The sequence below is a fragment of the Hemiscyllium ocellatum genome, chromosome 2, assembly GCF_020745735.1.
Source record: "Hemiscyllium ocellatum isolate sHemOce1 chromosome 2, sHemOce1.pat.X.cur, whole genome shotgun sequence".
NCBI lineage: Eukaryota > Metazoa > Chordata > Chondrichthyes > Orectolobiformes > Hemiscylliidae > Hemiscyllium > Hemiscyllium ocellatum.
The window spans coordinates 96,099,594-96,122,416 of record NC_083402.1 but is presented as its reverse complement, the minus strand read 5'-3'; the positions used below and the strand labels follow the sequence as shown (position 1 = coordinate 96,122,416).

The window sequence follows — 22,823 nt, the reverse complement described above, 5'->3', positions numbered from 1 at the left end:
GTGGTCTGAGGTGCATTTGTTTTAATGCAAGAAGTGTAGTAGACAAGGCAGATGAACTTGGGGCTTGGATTAGTATCTAGGAATATTATGTTATTACTATTATTGAGACTAGGTTGAGGGAAGGGCATGATTGGCAATTAAATACCCCAGGATATAGATGCTTCCGGCAGAATAGAGAGGGGTGAAAAAGTTGCATTACTGGTCAAAAAGGATACCACAGCTGTGCTGAAGGAAGGCACTATGGAGGACTCGAGCAGTGAGGCAATATGGGCAGAGCTCAGAAATAGGAAGGGTGAGGCAACAATGTTGGGGTTGTATTACAGGCCTCCCAACAGCGAGCATGTGATAAAGGTACACATATATCGAGATATTATGGAAAGATGTAGGAGCAACAGGGTGGTGATGATACGAGTTTTTAATTTTCCCAACCTTGATTAAGATTTACTTAGTGTTAGAATCTAGATGGAGCAGAATTTGTCAGAAGCATTCAGGAGGGTTTTATAGAGCACTATGTAAACAGTCCAACTCGGGAAGGGGCCATACTGGACCTGGTTTGGGAATGTGTCCAGCAGGTGCTTGAAGTTTCAGTAGGGGATTACTTTGGGAATAGTGATCACAATTCTATAAATTTTAGAATACTCATGGACCAAGAAGAAAATTATGCATGGAGTCAGAGAAAATGGCTGAGATTCTTAACAAGTACTTTGCATCGGTATTCATCGAGAATAGGGACATGACGGATGTTGAGGTTAGAATTGGATATTTGCTTACTTTAGGTCAAGCCAGCATAATGAGGGAGGAAGTGTTGGGTATTCTAAAAGGCATTAAGGTGCACAAGTACCCAGGTCTGGATGGTATCTATTCCAGATTACTGAGGGAAGCGAGAAAAGAAATATCTTTGCAGCATTCTTGAACGCAGGTGAGATCCTGGACGACTGGAGAATTGCTAATGCTGTCCCCTTGTTTAAGAAGGGTAGCAGGGATAGGCCAGGTAATTATAGACTGGTGAGCCTGATGTCAATGGTAGGGAAGCCGCTGGAGAAGTACTGAGGAATAGGATCTATGCCAATTTGGAAGAAAATGGGCTTATCAGCAATAGGCAACATGGTTTTGTGCAGGGAAGGTCATGTCTTACCAACTTAATAAAATTCTTTGAGGAAGTTACAATGTTGATTGATGAGAGAAGGGCTGTAGATGTCATATACATGGACTTCAGTAAGGTGTTTGATTAGGTTCCACGTGGTGGGCTGATGGAGAAAGTGAAGTTACATGGGGAGCAGCTAGAAAACTGGCTAGGCAATAGGAGACAGAGAGTTATAGTGGAAGGGAGTTTCTCAAAATGGAGAACTGTGACCAGTGGTGTTCCACAGTGATCCATGCTAGAATATGGAGAGTATCACAAGCTGTTGCTTGTGATATACAAAATGATCAGGAACAAGGTATAGTTGGTCTGACTAGCAAGTTTGCAGAAGACAGTAAGATTGCTGGACTGGCAGGCAGTGAAGGGAACTGTCAGAGAATACAGCAAAATATAGATAGGTTGAAGAGTTAAGCGGAGAAAAGGCAGATAGACTTCAATCTGAGCAAATGTGAGCTGATACATTTTGGAAGATCCAATTCCAGACTCAACTATACAGCAAATGGAAAAGCCCTGGGGAAAGTTGATATACAGAGAGATCTGGGTTTTCAGGACCATTATACCCCGAAGCTGGCAATGTACATCAGTAAAATGGTCAAGAAGGCATACAGATGCTTTCCTTCATCAGATAGGGTATTGAGTACATGAGTTGGCAGGTCATTTTAAGTTGCATAAGACTGTATAAGTTCTGTCTCATTTGGAATACTGCATACAGTTCTGGTCACCATATTACCAAAAGGATGTGGATGCTTTAAGAGGGTGCAGAGGAGGTTCATCAGGATATTGCCTGGTATGGAGGGCACTAGCTATGAAGAGAGGTTGAGTAGATTAGGATTATTTTCATTAGAAAGAAGGAGATTGAGAGGAGACCTGACTGAGGGCCAGAGATAGCATCTGAGAGGCTGCAATCCCTTCAATTGTCCAGCAGTTCCAATGTTCTTGTAAATTGTTTGGACAAGTTTGTGAACATGCAGTGTGTTTGAGCAAACTGACCACAGCATCGAGGCACAAAAAGCCATTCAAGTGGAAACAGGAAATCAAAATGTAATAGCAGTAGAGGAGGGTACAATCAGGGTGAATCCACTCTTAAGGGGCGAGCATGAGGCTAAAGGTTGTGTTGCCTGCATGATGCCAAGGTTAAGAACGTTAATTCATGGCTGATAAGGAATTTGGAGGGGAAGAGAAGGGTTCCAGTTGTCATCCTGCATGTTGCAACAACAAAATTGATATGATCAGGAATAAAGTTCTGTTGAGTGAATTTGAATAGTTTGGAGCAAACTAAAGAGCATTATGTCTCAGGGTTACTATCTGACCTATGGCAAATTGGTATGCGAAAAACAAAAAGTTAAATGCATGACTCAAAGATTAATGTGGGTAGAATGGGTTTCAGTCCATAGGGCAATGACACCAGTACTAAGGTGGAAGAGAACTAATCCAAAGGGACGTGCTTCACATGAACCTTGATCGGTTCAGTGACCTGGCACATTGCGTAAGGAGAACTGTAGGGAGAATGTTAAACTGAGTAGAAATTTGGGAGAAGAAGAAAAAGGCATCGTCACAGTGCAGCTACTTAGATCATGATACCCGGAGTGGCACAGGAAGAACAGAATGCATGCAGTATTCAGAAGAAAAAAAGTAATGGCACAAACTGAAGTCAATGGGTCTGAGCTTACAGCTATTACAGAGAAATGGTTACAAGGAGATCAAAGCTGGGAATTAAATATGTGACTTTTTGAAAAGAGTGTCAGGAAGTGAAGGATGGTAGGAAAGATTTGTTGTTGTGATACAGAATAAGTTCAGTAGCAAGAAATGTTCTTCACTCAGAAGATGCAGAATCCACAGGTAAGAAATAACAAAGCAAAAAAAAACAAGGGAATAGTCTAAATTCCCACTAATAGCAGCCATTCCATGTAATAGAAAATAAATCAGGTGTAATGAGCCCATAAATAAAAAAAAGCTGTACATTAATAATGGGAAACTTAAGTCTTCATGTCGATTAGGAAAATCAAATTGGCAGATGATAAAAATAAAGAATTCAAAGATGTATTCAGGTTAGTTTCCTGGAACAATGTACTGTGGACCCAATCAGGGATCAGGTTGTTTTGGGTCTGATAAGGCATAATGAGGCAGTTTTAATAAATTATCTCATAGTAAAAGATCCTCTAGGAAACAATATCCATAATGTGGCAGAACAACGCATTCAATTTGACAGTGAACAATTGGATTAGAAATAACTCTGCTAGGCTTAAATAAAGATAAAAGCAAATGAATGAGGCCAGGTTGGTCAGAGTGGACTGGGAAAGGCATTTAGCAGAAAAAATATCTGCCTTTGTTCAACAACTATTTTAAGAAAATAGTTGCTTATTATTCATATATATTCACTGCAGCAGGAAATTTAAATTGTGCATCCCTGGGGATAGAAATAGCAATAGAGTTAAGAACTCTTGATCTGGTCATTCTGAGAAAGTGGGAACCCTACAAGCCTCCAATTACTAGATGCGAGAAAAAGGCTAGACAGACTAGGTTTGCACCCTCTGGAGCTTAGAATCTTAACTGAAACATATAAGATCCTGAACAGTATTCCATCTCCAAGGTTCCACGCACAGTAATTGGCATTTGCACACTCTCTGTGCCATTGGCTTCTGATTTTGGAAGTTGTTGCATGCACAGACCTCAGAAGACCACACAGCCTCTAAGAAAATTAGAAAGAAGACAGATACTTAGGGGACTTGACCAGGTTGATTTGGAAAGGATTCTGCTTCTTGTGGCAAACCTATACAAGGAGTCATATTTTAAAAATAGCAGGTCATCTATTTAAAACAGAGATATGGCAATATCTTTTTCTCAGATGATTTTGAGTCTTTGGAATAGCCTTCCTCAAAAAGCAGTGGATGTAAAATCTTTAAACATTTTAAGGTAGAGGTTGATAGATTCTGATTATCAAGAGGATGAAAGATTATTGGGAATATGCAGGAATGTGGAATTGATTTTAAAGTCAGATCATCCAGGATCTTAATGAATGGTGCAGTAGGCCTGTGTGCCAAATAGACAAAAGCGAGGACTGCAGATGCTGGAGATTAGAGTCAAGAGTGTGGTGTTAGAAATGCACAGCAGGTCAGACGGCACCCGAGGAGCAGGAGAATCAATGTTTTGGGCATAAGCCTAGGAATGAGGCTGGGAACCTCGGGGGTGGAGAGATAAATGTGCCAAATAGCCTATTCTTTCTCATTGTGCGTGTGTTTGAAAACATTTTTGAACTCCTCCCAAGTATATCTCTCAGATCTGTTCATCTAGGTGGTTCCAAATGTTGTTATTAATTGGTTAGGTTCTTACTGAGCCTGTATCCCACCACAAGGTGGGCTCTCCCAAGGCCCATAGTCTTCATTCAATTCCCAGGCCTTCAATTCTCCAAGCCTCTAACTGACTGAGTCCTTGCCCTCCTTTCCCCATGCCTGTTGCATAAACCCTAGCAAAAGCAACACACTTGTTATCTGTATAGTTTAGTCTACATCAATTTGACATTTCAGAATTTACCTTTTCAAAGGGCAATCATTATGCATTTACCATTTGCAAACAGTTCATGTTCATTATAGCCACACATTTAGATGCTAAGCATTCATCACTCACAATTCAGCACTCTGAAACTACAATCTAAGAAATCTGTTAATCATTACAAAATCCAGAGCTAGATTTCGGCTCGAATCATTTTAGTTCGCATAACAAGAGTCTCTGGTGAACTGAGAAGAAAGGATTTTGAGCAAGCAAAACAAGAATCTCTGCATACACATTAATGACTGCTGATTTCCAACATCACTGCTTTATTTTAGGTGAAGCTTGAAACAGAATTTCATATACAGTTATGGATAATTTACAAATACTTGCAAAGTTGGTAAAACTAATCAATGGTATTTGCTGTTTCAAACTCTCAGCTGCAGAATAGTCCATTGATCTATGGATGTGAGGCCATAGAACTTTGTGCAACCACTTTTCTGCTAGGCAGACTTGTGTTTCATTGTAAAACAAAAGGCTGACTTATGCAAAAGATCAGCTAAGTGTTAATTTTGGGGCACTTGGTGGAGGATTTCGCTCCAAGAGTTATCTGATGCAATTCTCTACAGTCCAACTCACTTTGTATACACCATGCCTCTGTGGCATCCGACTTTTGCATCATCGTGCATATCTAATAATGTTGGTAGTACTCGTCACTGCCAAGAACTCCTGGTTGCATGCCACCAATCACATTTTTGAAGTTCAGTCACACACCAGGTCAAGCACTACCAAGCAGCACGTGCCCTTCAAAGTGCATATAGTAGGAGAGCACAAAGTAAAGCTTCTGTAGGTACCAGAGACAACACATTCACATTCATAAATGTATTGCTGTTTTTCCTCATCACCTATCTGAATGACCGATGTTGTAATTGCAGCTGCAAGCATCAACCTACTTCGGTTACCAATCCTTAATGCAAAACTGCAGTGGTACGGTGGCTCAGTGGTTGACACTGCTGCCTCACAGTGCCAGGAACTCGGGTTTGATTCCAGCCTCAGGTGACTGTCTATGTGGAGTTTGCATGTTCTCCCTGTGTCAGCATGGATTCCTTCCGGGTGCCCTGGTTTCCTCCAACATCCAAAGATGTCCAGGTTATGTGAATTGGCTATGCTAAATTGCCCATAGTGTTCAGAGATGTGTAGGTTAGGTGCATTAGTCACGGGAATTGTAGAATAATAGGATACGGGAATAGTTCTGGGTGGCTTACTCTTCAGTGGGTTGGTGTGTACTTGTTGGACCAAATGGCCTGTTACCACATTGTAGGGATTCTATGAACCATCTTAGAGTCCTATCTAAGTGAGTGCTAATCTTAACCTAATGCCCAGTGTGGCATAACATCATTTCACTGTTCTGTTTGAGAGTATCACATACTGTAGAAAGTCTGCAGTCAGTTAAAAAAATATTGATACTTCCTATTGACAATAGCAAAAGAAAAGTCAAAAGATACTCCATGCTTGCTTCTGGGAACAGACAGGAACACTTTTGAGCAAAAATAAACCTGCAATCAATGAATAATCACAGCACCCAACTCACATTTACTGAAGGTGGATATCAATTACATCCTGCTTGGCTTCTTGTACCCGGCATTGCGGTACTCTATCGTGTTGATGACAAGGTTCCTCTTGACTAAAACTCCCATCTTCCTCCTCAGAAGATTGGGGCTCCTTTCCCAGCTCCTCAGCATCCATTGCCATGTCTAGTTATGTAGAGCACAGTATAAACTGATCACAGATGACTTAACATTAATAGAATGCATTCCTTTTTTGTGGATGGAATCTGCTGAATTATGATATGGTGCCTACAACGTTTTGTGGATACAGTATTTAGTGCCCTACATCTGGGTGAGGCCAGCCACATTGGGACAGCTACTGCCAGGGCTGCAGCACTGGCTGTGTCATGGGGAATGGAGGTGCAGTGGTGTGATCTGTCATAAATTGCATCAGTAATAATTTTGATATTTTGTGGTTTGAGGATTATGAGACATATACAGCCAGTTACATACAGTTTAGCATATTTATCATCTTGACAACCATTGGGATAGGATGGCCATCCGGTCCTTAAAGTCTCAGATGGCAGTCTAACAGTTGGAAAGTTCTGTTACAGTATGGTGGCAATGCCCCTTACTCATCTGGAGGGAATGGCATCAAGAGTGATCAATTCTGGGTCTCCTGTACACCCTGCACATCCTAACGAGATCTTCACCTGAAACTTCTCCAAGTGGAGGTTGATAGTGGCTGCCAGTAGATCCTGGCACATCTGTTGTTCATCAATATCTCTGCACCATCTTAGCAACATGCCACAGTGATGATGAGCCCTAGGGAATTGAATCCATTAGTAACGGTTCCAATGAACCTGTTTGAGGAATATGAGAAACAGAACAGATTCTTAGTAATGTGTGCAGTCCGCATTTGCATGGCACAGATGCCAGTTCAGGATACTGTGCCATACAGTGGGACATGAAGGTCTGTGACAAGGAGAGCCAGAGAATGTCTCTACATGGATCATTGATATAGACACATTATTCCAGTAAATGCAGAACAAGCCATGCCATGCACATATAGTTGGTGATTGTAAGTGCTGTAATATTATTGGAACCTTATTCCACCCATGCTCACATCTCAAAAAAGGCAGCATTACTTAGATTCATTGTCATAACATCATGCAGCATGGAAACAGACCCTTTGGTCCAACTAGTCCATGTTAGCTATAATTCCAAACTAAACTACCTCCCAACACTTGGCCCATGTCCCTCCAAACATTTCTTATTCATGTACTAATGCAAATGTCTTTTAAACATTCCAACTGTTATTGCATCCATCACTTTCTCTAGAAGCTCATTCCACACACTCTGTGTAAAACATTGCTCCTTTTGTCTTTTTAAAATCTTTCTTTTTTCACCTCAAAAACATGCTACCTCATCTTGAAATCCCCCACTTGAAGGAAAGGACACCTGCCATTCACTTCATCATGATTTTACAGACCTCTCCTCAGTCACCCTTCAAGCTCCTACACTTCAGTGTAAAAAGCCCCAGCCTATCCAGCCTCTCCGCATAACTCAAACCTTCTATTCCCAGCAACACCCTGATAAATCTTTTTTGAGCCCTCTCCATCTTAATAATATAGATTAGATTAGATTACTTACAGTGTGGAAACAGATCCTTCGGCCTTACAAGTCCACACCGACCCGCCGAAACGCAACCACCCATACCCCTACACCTAACATTATGGGCAATTTAACATGGCCAATTCACCAGACCTGCACATCTTTGAACTGTGGGAGGAAACCGGAGCACCCGGAGGAAACCCATGCAGACACGGGGAGAATGTGCAAACTCCACACAGTCAGTCACCTGAGGCAGGAATTGAACCCGGATCTCTGGTGCTGTGAAGCAGCAGTGCTAACCACTGTGCCACTGTACCACCAAAAGGGATAAGTACATGCCACAGGTCAAGAGTTATCGATGGGGCAAGGGCAAGTATAATGCAATTTGGCAGGAATTAGCATCCTTCCTATAACAGTACAACTAGAACTAGACACAGTATTCCAGAACAGGCCTCAGCAATGTCCTGTACAATCTCAACATGACTTCCCAACTCCTACTCTCTAAGGTCTGAGCAATGAAGGTAAGCATGCTAAATGTTTTCTTAACCACACTGTCTACATGTGACACAAACTTTAAAGAATTATGTAATTGAACCCCCAGGTCTCTCTGATCTATAACGTAACCCAAAGGCCCAATTTTTAATTATATAAGTCCTGCCCTTGTTTGTTTTAACAAAATGCAATACCTTGCATTATCCAAATTAACCCAAATTAAATTAAATACAGTGTGGTACTGATCTCAGCCACTATTTTAAAGAGAAAAAACTAATGAGTGCATTGCATTGTCCAGGTTGACATTTAACCCTCAATCAACATTGTTAAAAACAAGCTATCTGCTCCTTATGGGAGCTTTCCGTTCACAAATTAGTTGCTGCGTCTCCTAGGTTATAATTGCCTTTTATAAGTATAATGTATTTCATTGGCTCTCTGAGGTGTTTTTAAGAGATCTGGAAGCTGAGTAAGGAGCTGTATATGAACACCAGTCTTCGTTTTCCAGCCACATCTCGCTGTTTGAGTGGAATGCCATGTCAATATTAACCGCCTATACAATTCTGTACATGTACACCTGTAACACTGCTTTTATTTCCTGTTCATTCTTGGGACATGGTCATCAGAAGCTAGGTCAGCATTTATGGCCCATCCCTGATTGCCCAAGGGCAGATAGAAATCAACCATATTGCTGCTGATCTGGAGTCACCAGTTGGCCAGACTAGGTAAGAATGGCAGATTTCCTTCCCTGAAGGACATTAGTGAACCAGATAAGTTTTTAACAAAATTTGACAATGGCTTCATGGTCACTATTAGGGTAGCATTTTTAATTCCAGAGCTTTCATTAAAAATTAAATTTCACCAGCCATCATGGTGGGCTTTGAACCCATGTCCTCAGAACATCAGCAGGGGATGCTGGATTACTACTCCAGCGATGCTACCACTGTGCCTGTGCAATTCTCTGCAATTGTTCCTGTAACACCACCTGTTCCTGCTTCGATACTGACATTTTTGATAGACTATCCAAGAGGTTATGCTGACAGTTATCATTGCCACCACCAAAGTTTTTCACTTGAAACCCAACCAGTTCAAACTTCCAAAAGGTATAATCACCTGGAGAGTGGAACTGACCACCTCACTGCGCGCAACCTGAAGCAGCTTTCCCCCAGGACCTGAGCAAAGTCTTCAGCTTCATGATTTGTGCAAAATAAGTCTTATACTTGTAAAAAACCAATCAGAAATAAATGAGGCAAACATGCTACGAGTTGCTACTGGTTAAAGTTCATAACAGTTCGTTTTTTTTTAAATCGTTTGTTCCCAGATGGTTAGCAAATTTCCCCTCACAAGGCCTACAAAAGCCAAAAGTGATAACAAAACCAAGAAACTGAGCTATGAAATGACCAAGCAATTCAATCAGTTGTGTCAAGTTGTTAGGGAAAAAATAGAACACAATGCTGGTGAATACTTCTCTGCTTCACAGAGATGACTGACAGCAATTTGTAATGACCCATGACATAGTCAAGATTGCTTGTGACCAGAATTTGTATCCCACACAGTTGGAAACCATATGCAATTCACTCAAAGGGTGTCATGATCACAACCTGTTCAATGAAAGTGCCTGATGAATATAATTGCCCTTGAAGAGCCTCACATCACTTACAAGTAGAACCTATAAGCTAAGATGGACAAAAGTAAATACTTGCCCATTCTGGGCATAGCTGCAGCCACTTTCCATTTCCATTTATGATTCACACAAGGATAGAAGGCTGCTTAGGATGTAGACTCAGCCTGATGATTGGGGCATCCCCTCCTCTCCAAATGTCTATGTTTGTTTCTTCTTTGCATTCCCTATCAATTCCATCAGTACTGAGCTTCCACACATTCCCACACAACTCTCTCACATCTCCCAATGTCATGCCCTGAGCTGTGGTCTACAGCTTAGTCATGCCAAACATTGTGCTGTACTGTCCCCCATTAAGACCACGATGCTCGAACTGTTGAAGACACCCCTTACAATAATCCTATTCTGCAATAGTCCTATTCTGCAATAATTTAGAAATAATTTAATTGATTATGAAACTGAGCTAGCAGTAACTGAATGTTACTGCTTACAACAATAACAAAAAAACTTATAGCTGAAAATTCAGTGTTTGAAACAAAGACGAAGATTTAAGGTTAACTTCTGGATTGGGATCTTCAGTACTGTTATGAAGTGGAAACAGTGTATGGTCACTAAGACAGAAAGTGCTTTTCTACATATAAGGTACATCAAACACTGTCAGTATACAGAACAGCTAAGACACAGACTTCCATAATAGATACATGAAACAAAAGGCTGTTAAATGGATACCTGAGCGTTGGTTGCTAATTTGACAATTCAAATCTGATCAATTGATTTAAATCAAACACTCAGCCTTTTAAAGCCCATCGAATTTAAAATCTGATGATGTTGACAGACTGAAACCAATCTAACTATAAAAATTTCAGGTGTAATCAGGGATATAAAAATAAGAGCATTTTGAAAATTGGTGAGGGCAACTGCCATCGAACATATGAGCACATGTCACCTGAAAGGGATTCTCAAAAAGAAATCTCTCAGAAGGCGCTATCTATTAAAGGTACCTTTTCTAGTCAAAACTATAAAAACCAAGAGGACAATCCAGGGAGAAGATAGCAAATTCAGAAGGACAGAAGGAAGCAACAGATTTGGAAGACCAGACAGAAGACAGCATAAGAGACAGTATGGATTCTGAGAGATTAAGTTGAATTAATGTTTAATAATGGTGATATTAGAGCAGCATTTTTATACAGTTGAGGTTAGATAGTGATGAGTTAAGAAAAAAGGGCTCAGATTTGTTAATAGTTGTTGTTTAGTATTCACTACAAGAGTTTGGAAAATTATTTTTCTTCATTAAACAGTGAAAATCAGGGGTTTACTTTCATTCACACTTTTAACAGACTATGAGGCGAGGTGAGCTTTTATAGGTGTTTTGCTTTTAATTAGCAAAGGAGTTCAACATTTGTGTCATAACAGTAAATACAAGCTCTATGATATTTAACCCTAAAGAACTTGCTGAATATACTACAGGAAAATGTAATGAACACCACTCAAAGTTACTCAGACTTTGAAATAAACTTATTTTTGAAATCATAGGCACAAGTTATTGGTGGGACTTTATTTTGCATAATTGTCACAGTTTATCCTCTGTGGGATTGAAACAACTTGGCCAAGATGATGCTATGCAATAAAATAATTTAACATTTAGCTTCTAAAGCTGCTGGAGTGGGATCTGTCACCTGAAGGAGTAGAGAGCCATCCTTTCCCAATAGCCATCAAGGTGACAGTTTGTGCAACAGGCTGCTTCAAAGGATCCACTCGGGACTGTGGGGGATCTGTTAATCCTTACTCTACAAAGGCTGTATTAAGGTTGTTACTGTTGCAATTTCATGGAATCATACAGTACAGAAAAGGTCCTTTGGCACATCAAGTCTGCACTGCCAAAAATATGCTTCTATCTATATTAGTCTCAGTTGCCAACAAAATGCCCATAGCCTTATATTTTATGACACTTGAAGTGTTCATCAATTACTTTTTAAAAGTTGTGAAGTTGCCCAACTCAACTACACTTCCAGGCAGTGCATTGCCAGGTTCTTTCTGGGTGAAAACATTTTATGCAAGACCTCTTTAAACTTCCTGTCTTTCACTTTAAAATTATGCCTGCCTGTTATTGACTCCTTAACTAAGGGGACTAGCTACTTTCTCTTCATCCTGTCCATGCCCCTTATAACCTTATACACCTCTATCATGCTCAACCTTCTCTGCTCCAAAGGAAACAAAACAAGTATACCCAGCCTTTCTGCATAGCTGAAATGAAATTTGTGCCAGATGACACTACCTTAGTTTTTATTTTGCTGTGATGATGGCAGTGCTGCAGCCATGCAGTTGACATCCTCAATAGAAAAAAAGTTTGCTTCCAACAATGTACAAGTTATCTATGATCATCTTAGAGGTTTGTGTCAGGTACCCTGGAATTGCCATGATGATAACTCGCAGGTTCTACTTCCATTTCAGGGGCTAGATGATGTTCAAAGATGGTTACTTGGTGATAAGACCTCTATAATCCACATTGATGATTCCATATTCAACCCCTGACACGTTACTCATTTCTCAACCAGCACCACAGCAAATGTAGGCCTCTTGAAGATGGTGTTCTGATGCTTGGTCAGGCTGGAGGGGTTTGCAGTACATTGCAGACAGCATAATCCTAGTATGTCATGCTTTGCAAAATTGGAGCAAGGCAACAATAGATGTGATGGACTCTGATGAGCTGAGAGCAGCTGGGGAAGTGGTGAGAACATTGAGCAGAAGCACTGCAAACAAGGCAGGCAGGTATTAATTGACACCCATTTCCATTAGATGTAAAGTTCCCAGAGACAATAGCAGCTTCTGCATATTAGTGTTTCTTTGTTCACTTTTATTGAAAGTGCCAAATAAAATGTAATGTTTTAAACCATTTAATGTCTTTCATAAAATCCCTACACTGTGGAATCAGGTTATTTGGCCCAACAAGTCCACACTGAACATTCAAAGAGTATTCTACCCAGGCCCATTCTCCTACTATACTCTAAATTTCCCCTGACTAATGCACCAAGCCTACACATTGCTGAATACTAGGGGCAGTTTAACATGACCAATTCACCTAACCTGCTAATCTTTGGACTGTGGGAGGAAACCAGAGTACCTGGAGGAAACCCACACTAAGACTGGGAGAATGTTCAAACTCCACACAGACAGTCACCCAAGGCTGGAATCAAACCTGGGTGTCTGGTGTTGTGAGGCAGCAGAGCTAACCACTGAGCTAATCACTGTATGTGATTGTCCCACACTACACACCAGATGTTGGGCTACAATGGACAGTGAGGAAAGAATAACACTCCTTTGATAAAGTTCTAAGATAGAATGATTAAGGAGAGATAAGCTGTGTAGCTTGTCTCTTAAATAGCAATAGATGAATTAATGTGTTATAACAAATTTCCAGTGATACCTGAGAAGCATTTGTTTTTTGTTCCCTTCTCAATAAATGCATGGTGAAGAGCAGCTGCAGAGAATCATTGCTTGATTGAATGAATGGCTGAGCTTTAAAAATGTTGCCAGGGCCAGGGATTCTGGAATGTCCGAGCAGTAGCAAATACTCCTTCTTATTGTGAATGAGATTTACAGTGAGTGTGGTGCCATAGCGATGTGGTGCACAGTATAAGGTGAGACAAATTTGGGATGATAGTATATGAAAGTTCTCTAGGCCTCACAGAGATAAACTCTCCATGAAACTCACCAAAATTGACACTTAGTCAATTTCTGCTAAAATTCAGCCCTTTAATATGAAAATCAAGGGTAACACTCTTGAACAATACTGAGGTTATGCTGAAATGTTGGAATTGGAACCTTCTGGGGTGTCAAGCAAGGGCCCCATTTTCTGCTCAGATGAATTTGAAAGGCTTATGGCACTATTTCAAAGAAGAGGAGAGGGTATCATTTCTGATTCTGGACTATTATCTGATCATCATCTTTGATGTTTGTGAGAGCTTGCTGGGCAAACATTGTCTGCTATATTTCCTGCTTAAAGCAGTGACTATATTTCAAAAGTACTGAATTGATTGTAAGAAACTTTGAGACATCTGGTAGCCATGAACTGTTTGATATAAATGCAGGTTTCGTTTTACAAATTCTCTTTTTGTTTCTAATTTCAAACTGAATTCAGTCACCCTCATTTGCACTTCCTTCTCAGTCCTTACGCAATAGGTTTTACAATCCTTCCACTTGATTGGTTAAGGAAGTATATAATCTTTCAGATATTTTTGACGTAAGGGCATTGACTGAGTTATTAACTCACTCTTAAGCATTTCTAGAACTTTCTGTTTCTTTACATATTTCAAGTATCTGCTATATTTTGCTTTTGAGCTTGGCCTCACATCCCAGTTTTCTTTTGTTGTCCCATAATAAGCTAATCCCACAAACAATTTAAAACCTTAAAATTAAAAAGAAACTCTAATTAAATGGCTATTTTTAAAATTGGTCTTTTTTAATATATTTTATTGTTGTTATGTATAACTGCAACCGTCAAGTTAAGACAATTAGTAATCAGAAATTTACTAAAGGCAATATGTATTAAAGGCTACAGTTCTTTGTGCATATATAAACATTATCATCAGCATCAATCAATCACCTACATGTCCGGTCTAAGCTGGTAACCTATCACAGACACATTAGATAATTTCAGTTTAAAATACATTGTACTTTTGCAGAAAAACAAAATAGAAGGTAACTCTTGTGTGTTTTTTTTCATTTTAAAACTATTTGGGTTACAATGAACTTGCTTTGTCCATCATTATTTGCAAAAACTAACTGAAGAACTGAAATGCTCTTAAGGCTTTGTGACTAGTTTTGATTTAACATAATGAAGGTCAAAAAATCATGCTCCTTGCGCTGCCTAAGTGATTCAATTGAAGGGAATGTATGCCATAACTTATATTAGTATTTTTGTACTCATCTCATTACCGTTAGTGGTTGTGCATCCCAGGCAAGAAGCACTTTAGACAAAAAAAGATATATTTACTGTCAATAAAAATGATAAATAAGTTTATGTAAAATTATATTATGCATTTAAAGACATCTGAATTTTAAAGTACTAACTTTACAAAATCAGAAGTTTTTTTGTTTTAACATTTCATATTTTAACTACAAAATTATTTAATTGATGAATTAAATTCAATTGCTTTCAATTTAAAATAATGTTACCTCCGCAAAATATTCAAAACTTACCTATTAATCACACAGTGGGACTGACATAAAATATAAACAAAGCTGAATTTTAGAGAACTAATTCTACATCTGTGTACAAAAACTCAAATCCATTTTTATTTTACCAAACAAACACCAGAAATTATGTTTATATTTTTTGAAGTATTTTTCTGTGAATGTAAAGACATACAAACACCTGCTGCACAAAGCAATTTATTTATGAATGCTTAGCGTGAAATGTCATTTTTATTACAAAATATGTTTCCAAACACCACAATTAATTTTAAAAAGTGTACATTTGAATGATTGTCAATGCTGCATAATTTGAAGCTTATATCCTTTCATAATGAATTTGTACATTTGTTCGAGCTTCTGAGCTGTTATCATGAGGTGAGCCATTAATCTTGTACTGACCTAAGCCACAAGCTTTTGTGTTTCCACAAATAAAACCTTGAGTTTCGAACATTAAAAAAAATTTTGGTTTATACCCTAAAAAGTCAAATATAACTAATACATCATTCAACATTGAATTGAAGGGTCACCCAAAACATTATCTCTGATTTCTCTCTACAGATGCTGCCAGTCCTGATGAGTTTTGCTAGCAATTTCTGTTCTTGTTGTTGCTGTTGAATATGAATTTTACATTAATGCTAGAATTCATTGTAATCAAACCAGGATAATCATCTATCCTAATCTGTGGAGATACTTGAAAATCAATTGCGCTTCATGTACCAAAATTCCAGAATATTCTCAGTTAAAGTTTAAAGCAAGTAAAAATAACTACAAAAGGGACTGTTGCTGGGACTTAATCTGTAGTTCTTCCCCATGTTCTACTTCTGTGCCAATTTTAATAAATAAAGTAATTAATAAGCAAATTCTAATAGTAATATTATTTTTTCCTTAGTTTAAAAAAATTGTAAATTCTGTAGAAGTGATAAGTAAATCAGTTATCAACCAGCTTGCTTTTTGTTATTTATATAAATGATTTGGATATGAACTGAGGAAGTATAGTTAGTAGGTTTGCAGATGACACCAAAATTGGAAGTGTCGTGGACAGTGAAGAAGGTTACCTCAGGTTACAATGGGACCTTGATCAAATGGGCCAATGGGCTGAGGAGTGGCAGATGGAGCTTAATTTAGATAAATGCGAGGTGCTGCATTTTGGGAAAGCAAATCTTAACAGGACTTACATATTTAATGGTAAGGTCCTAGGGAGTGTTGCTGAATAACGAGACCTTGGAGTGCAGGTTAAAGCTTCCTGAAGAAGGGCTTATGCCCGAAACGTCGAATCTCCTGTTCCTTGGATGCTGCCTGACCTGCTGCGCTTTTCCAGCAACACATTTTCAGCTCTGATCTCCAGCATCTGCAGACCTCACTTTCTCCTCAAAGCTTCTTGAAGGTAGAGTAGCAGATAAATAGGATAGTTAGGAAGGCATTGGTATGCTTTCCTTTATTGGTCAGAGCATTGAGTATTGGAGTTGGGAGGTCATGTTGCGGCTGTACAGGACATCAGTTAGGCCACATTTGGAATACTGCATGCAATTTTGGTCTCCTTCCTATTAGAAGGATGTTGTGAAACTTGAAAGGGGTCAGGAAAGATTTACAAGGATGTTGCCAGGGTTGGAGAATGTGAGCTATTGGGAGAGGCTGAATAGGCTGGGGCTGTATTCCCTGGAGTGTTGAAGGCTGACGTTTATAAAATCATGAGGTGCATGGATACGATAAATAGACAAAGTATTTTCCCTGGGTTCGGGGGAGTCCAGAACTAGAAGGCATAGGTTTAGGGTGAGAGGGGAAAGATATAAAAGGGATTTAAAGGGCAACATTTTCATGCAGAGGATGGTGCATGTATGCAATAAGCTGCCAGAAGAAGCGGTGGAGGCTGGTACAATTGCAATATTTAAATGGCATCTGGCTGGGTATATGAATAAGAAAGGTTTAGAGGGATATGGGCCAAGTGCTGGCAAATGGGATGATATTAGGTTGGGATATCTGGTCAGCATGACATGTTGGACCCAAGAGTCTGTTTCTGAGCTCTACATCTCTATGACTCTATGACCTTGAATGAGACATGGAAGGTGGGGAGGGTATTGAATATTGTACCAATGGTGCCACACCTGAGCTGAAGGAAAGAATGCAAGACTTGCTACAATGCCATGATGTCAATTTGCTTTTTAGTAATTCAATTTTAGTTATTTCATTAACAAAGTTTGAGAAAATAAATCAGTAATACGGAGTGATGTAGAGTTGGATTCACATTGCAGCTACTAGTTTGGAACTGGTACATGGAATATAATCAGGGAAAGCTGTAACAGTCTTATTGCAAAATCTTTACAAACTTTATAAATGGGAAATGCTGTATACAAACATGGGAAAAACTTCCTCCCAACATTTGCCAGTTGAAATGTCTGAAAACTCAATTCGATAATTTAAATGTTTGAAATGGGTGAATTAAGTTTGATGTTTCTATAAGGTGCGCAGGTAATTGAATATACCCACTTGTTTGAAACCACATAAACTTTATACTAAATGCAGGAAATAAACAAAGCATTTTGGGGTAAATAATAAGTAAAGTATCAGAAAATCAGACAACATCTTAGGAGAGAAACAAAAATCATTACTTCAAGGTTATAGTCTAATTTGCCAGCACCTGCAGTCCTTTACTTCTATATCAGTGTGAAATCAGTTCCTTGATCCATTCCCCCAAAATAAAACACAGTTTTGGATCTAAGTTTATGCTTCTAGTAGCATTAATGAAAAAGGCAAATCATAATGCTAAAATGGCATTGTGAACCTGAATTAGGTATTACCTAATGATCTAATGACTACCATATTGGAGCCATATCACCATTACCTTATTATCTCTCCTGGAACACTCTTAGCAACAGCACTGTGTGTACATACATTAGCTGAACTGTTGAAGTTCAAGAAGGCAGCTCACCAAAACCATGTCAAGGGCAATGAAAGATGAGCAACAAATTCTGGCCTTGCCAATATTATTCACATTCTATTAAAGAACTAAAAGTACTGTGTCTGACACAAGTATATGAGGAAAATAACTTGCAACTGCATGGTATTCTATATCAAAATGCCCCCATGTGCTTCATGGTCACTGAAGTCCTTTTGAAGTGCAGTCACTTTTGTAGTGACCAATATGCACAGCACACAGCCCTACAAACAGCACCAATATAACTGACTTTTTAATCTATCTGGGCAAAAGTGAGGACTGCAGATGCTGGAAATCAGAGTCTAGATTAGAGAGATGCTGGAAAAGCACAGCCGGTCAGGCAGCATCCGAGGAACAGGAAAATCGACATTTCAGGCAAAAGCCCTTCAGCAGGACAAATAATCTATCTGCATTGGTTGAGGGATCACGATCAGCATTATAATTGCCTTATATATCTTTGACATGCTGGATAAATATTGGGAAGGTCAATAAAAAGTGAAAACTGTATTACTTAATCTAGAGACCACATGACTGGTGCCTAGGTAGGACATTCGTAATGTGATAGAATTTGTCTCGACCTTTAAAAAATATACAGAGCTCTTATAGGTTATGGGCAACAAAAGCCATTTAAGAATAAGAAGCTGTATGAAGAACAAAGAACAAAGAAAATTTACAGCCCAGGAACAGTCTGTTCGGCCCACCAAACCGGAGCTGTTTCAAATCCACTGTGAAGGAGAGTGAGGTTCAAAAGGGATGTTAGATTGCAGTGAGCATCAGCACTCAGCACTCCCTCTTCCTGATTATCATGAATGTTGCAACTGAGAACATGAGACAGGAAATAGCAAGTCATTGATATTTGCAAAGGGCATTGAACCATGTGGAGGGGATGGTGAGAACCTGACTGAGTTCTGAGGAACTGGAGAAAAGTTCTGGAAGAAATGGGAATGAAGATAATTGTCAGTGTGAGCCTAGGAAATTGTATCAGAGTGAAGCTGTAAAGATAATGGGGGAAGGCCTGCAGAAAGTGAAGAGTTGAAAGTATCTGGGGTCAATTTACATGTCTCTTTTAAACTTCTCCACCCCCTTACACCTTGTACCTGTGTCCCCTAGGAATTGACCCCTCCACACAGAAAAAAGCTTGAAATTAATTGAAATCAAACAACAGATTAGTTTGGTTGGATAATTGGATGAAACATAGCATATTCTTATGTGATATACAACTGTCACTGAAACTAAAAGAAAGAATCTGTTAAACAGTTGTGAGACCAACTTTTTTTATACAGCACAAAAATGGGTTCAATGTCAATAAGACACTAACAACTGAATACTCATGAGATGCAGAGACCAAGATTGATGTGTGGAGTAATGAAAAAGGACATCAGCCGGTCAAGAAAATATTTTGTGAGCATCATATAAGGTTGCCAAGAAGTTTAAAAGGTTTTGTCATCTGCTGAGGAGAGAGAAAATGCTGTGCAGCAAGTGATAGAAATGTGACTGCTAAGATGTAGGAAAAATGATGTAGGAAGAACAGATGAAAAGCTGCAGTTGCAAAAGATTTAAACACAGCAGGGTTGGTGACTGACAGGAGAAAATGAAGAAGTGACACAAACAGTATTATTGTGATCCCAAATCAAATAACAGAAGGCAAAGCATAAGATAGAAGTTTATAAGATTGTGAAGGGCAGAGATAGAGTGGAAAACATGAGGCTTTTTTCTGACTGTGGAGTGGTCAATTACTAGGGGACACAGGTACAAGGTGTAAGGGGGTAGAGAAGTTTAAAAGAGATATGTGAGAAGTTTTTCACACAAAGAGTGCTGAGTGCCAGGAACATACTGTCAGAGGCAAACACAGCATTCAAAAAACATCTGGACAAATGCAAAGAATGAGAAGAGAATAGACAGATAGGGGTCCTATAAAGTGAATACAGTTTTAGTATGGAAAGGCAAAATGTATAGATTCAAGAGCTGAAGTGTATGTTCTTGTGATGTATTGATCTTTGGTCTAAGTTCTTTGCATTGTGCCATTAAAGTTTGCAAATCTACCTCATTAAATGCTAATATAAAATATCATCTGAGAACCATTCTTCCGAAAGTGAAGCGCTGGTGTCAGTTTTGAAAACATTCTGACCTTTGAACTTAGTGTTTTTTTTTGAGTTTATAGAGCTGCCACTGTCCCAATTCTGACAAAGATATTGATTTGTTTATATGTACGTCTCAAATCAAATGTTTGTCAAATTAAGCTGAACTTTGATGTTAAACATTAGGTCTCGACGTGATAAATATATTGGCCAACGTTTATATACCAATTTTTATGCCCCCAGGACTTTTTGAAGCGGCTTGCACCTGGTGAAGTTCTGTATTTTCTAAGTGTTGCTACAGTTAAAGTACAAGGAGCACGGGATTTCATTGATTTCGCAATAGGAAGAACACTTCATCGGGATGATCAAGTCAGTAAGAGAACCAGTGCAAGTCCATCGTGTTGCATCTGAAGAAAATAACTTCAAAAACTTCAGGCTCTCACGTTAGTGATAGCACGTGTAATGTGCCTGTTCTCAAACTGGTGATACCAGCCCGGATTTGGCACGTTTATGAGCAACGTTTCTTTTACTGCAGTAGTTTTCATCTCAAATTGTTTGAATATGAAATATATTTACGTAAGTTTAAAAATCGTGTCGAGAGTTTTGTCAAGTTTTGATGTCCACACCAGAGAAGCACAAGAGCTTCATATGAAAGTATTGTAATGTTCTCAGCTTAATGTGATGTTCACGATGCTGAGGAAAAATGACGACCGTCCCAGTAAGGGTGAACACTCGGCAAATTGGATTGAACTATGCATCACAAAAGTTGGAAGTTTATGTCGATGTCGTGGGCAACGTAGCTGCAAGGAACAATCTTAGTCCTACTTTGGTTAGTTTCTGGTTGGAAAATACTTGCAAAACCCCCAGTAAGACAGAAGAAAATTTAAATATTATGCAAAGAAATAAAATGTAATTGCCTTAACACTAAACACTACCAGAGTAGCAGACTTTTAAATTAGTTCCGTTTAAATGATTTTTTTTACATTTGTTGCACGTCATAGACCTCGAACGTAACTTTTTTTAAATGTTGTTTAGATATGCTGAGTATTTGCAGCATCCGCAGCATTTCGTTTCGTTTGTGTTTCGCGTGTTCTATATATTGAATGTTTCCGCCCAAAACTAAACATGAAAACGCGCTGAAGGCTTCACTCGTTAAAACAAGTTGAAATGGAAGAAAAGCAACCAGCGATACCGAAGCGCCTAAAATTAAATGCCCTCGCCCTGGGCTCCTGCAGATTTCTACTGCTATTCATAAAGACCCCCGTGAAATGAGATTAACGGTTGCGTAAAACACCAATTTAAAACAGTGGGCAGAGGAAAGCTGGACAGACTGCGGATCGGGGGAGCCCACAAGGTTACCTTTCGGCTGTGGATCATTCAGGTCGCGTTTGACTGAGGAATCCGAACCTATAAAAGTTCATTTATTGTTTCTCTCCACAAAGACTGGCTGACTTTTTTTCAGTTTATTTAAACATTTTCAACACTTTATAAAAGAAAATGAAGACAGCAGCACGATGATAAATGTATTACAATGCTAAACAGGTGTAAGAAGATAAAAGCATACGCATTGAACAAGCGTGAGACCGTATTCTGTGGACTCCAAACTGTTTGATCTACTGTCACTTCCAGACTGTGCTTACTCTTCTGAAACTTGACGTGTGTAGCGCAGTTTGTCCTGGCTGAATTGGCAACGCTCCCGATCACAGGATCAAAGCCCCTTCGGCCAGTAAATGGAACTATGAAACTATCTGTCCACTGTTTCACAAACGACTTCAGAATTTATTCGTGGTAAAAAAAAATGCAATTTAATCTAGACCATGCAAACAATATCCGAGATAAGCATTTGTGAAAAAAAAATCAACTTCCCTATTTCCTACTATTGCAAAAATGATTGGAGCAACAAAGTACGTGCCAACACACTACGTACACAATTCTAAGCGAATGCTGGGTGAAATGTTCAAGAAAATAAATCAAATTTTAAAACTGGGAAAGGAGAGAGCACGAATCCTTGTCGAATAAAGGGAAACGCTTTCATTATTGAAATATACTTTGCATTCTGAACTAAATTACTATTTAGCGGTGCGGCGAAAATATACTTCAAGGAAGTCCATCTACTAAAATTCACATTTCCCAATGTACGAAGGAGAGCTTACCTGTAAGGCCTTGTTTCCTTGAATTTATTTGTCACTGTCACAGGTTGAACTGCTCATATTAAAAGATAATTAATGAAGAGTCCGGTTTTGTTTCGAATTAAAATACAGAATAACCATGCGCATCTCAGCATAAAAAAGGCACTGGGGAAAGAGTACCACACGATCGACGATACCTCAGATTTTTAAAGAGAAAAATAGCCCACACTATTTCAGATCCGCAAAAGTAACTGTTTTGGACACTCGATACTAGGCGAGAGAGTGAGCTGTAGAAAGGGGCAGTTACTTCCTCTTTCCATCTAAAGTCCAGTCCCCATTCTTACTTCCTCGAGTAACTTCATTCCGAAAACTTCCTCCTTTTACAGGGTCAGCAACTGACAAGGCCATTTGTGGCATGAAATGCTTCACAACTTGTCAATTACTCAGAGAGGGTAGTTTCGTTTCTTTAAAAAAATGGAATTTAATCCAAATGGTTACTGAATATTTAAAACAAAACCTATTCTTACAAGCATATTTCATTATCAGGTCATATTCATGACCGCCTGTGAAGATATCCCCCAAAGAAACAGTGA

At 39.1% G+C, this 22,823-nt stretch overlaps 1 protein-coding gene across 3 annotated transcripts in view; it reads right to left on the bottom strand.

Annotated features, from left to right (window-relative positions):
* syk (spleen tyrosine kinase) overlaps nucleotides 1–22,488 on the bottom strand; it is a 171,375-nt gene extending 148,887 nt beyond the window's left edge. For all 3 annotated transcript variants that reach the window (XM_060838700.1, XM_060838708.1, XM_060838718.1), the window contains exon 1: nucleotides 22,255–22,488. The gene's annotated coding sequence lies outside the window, so the exon portion shown is untranslated. The remainder of the gene's footprint in view (nucleotides 1–22,254) is intronic.
* Nucleotides 22,489–22,823: the final 335 nt, after the last annotated feature.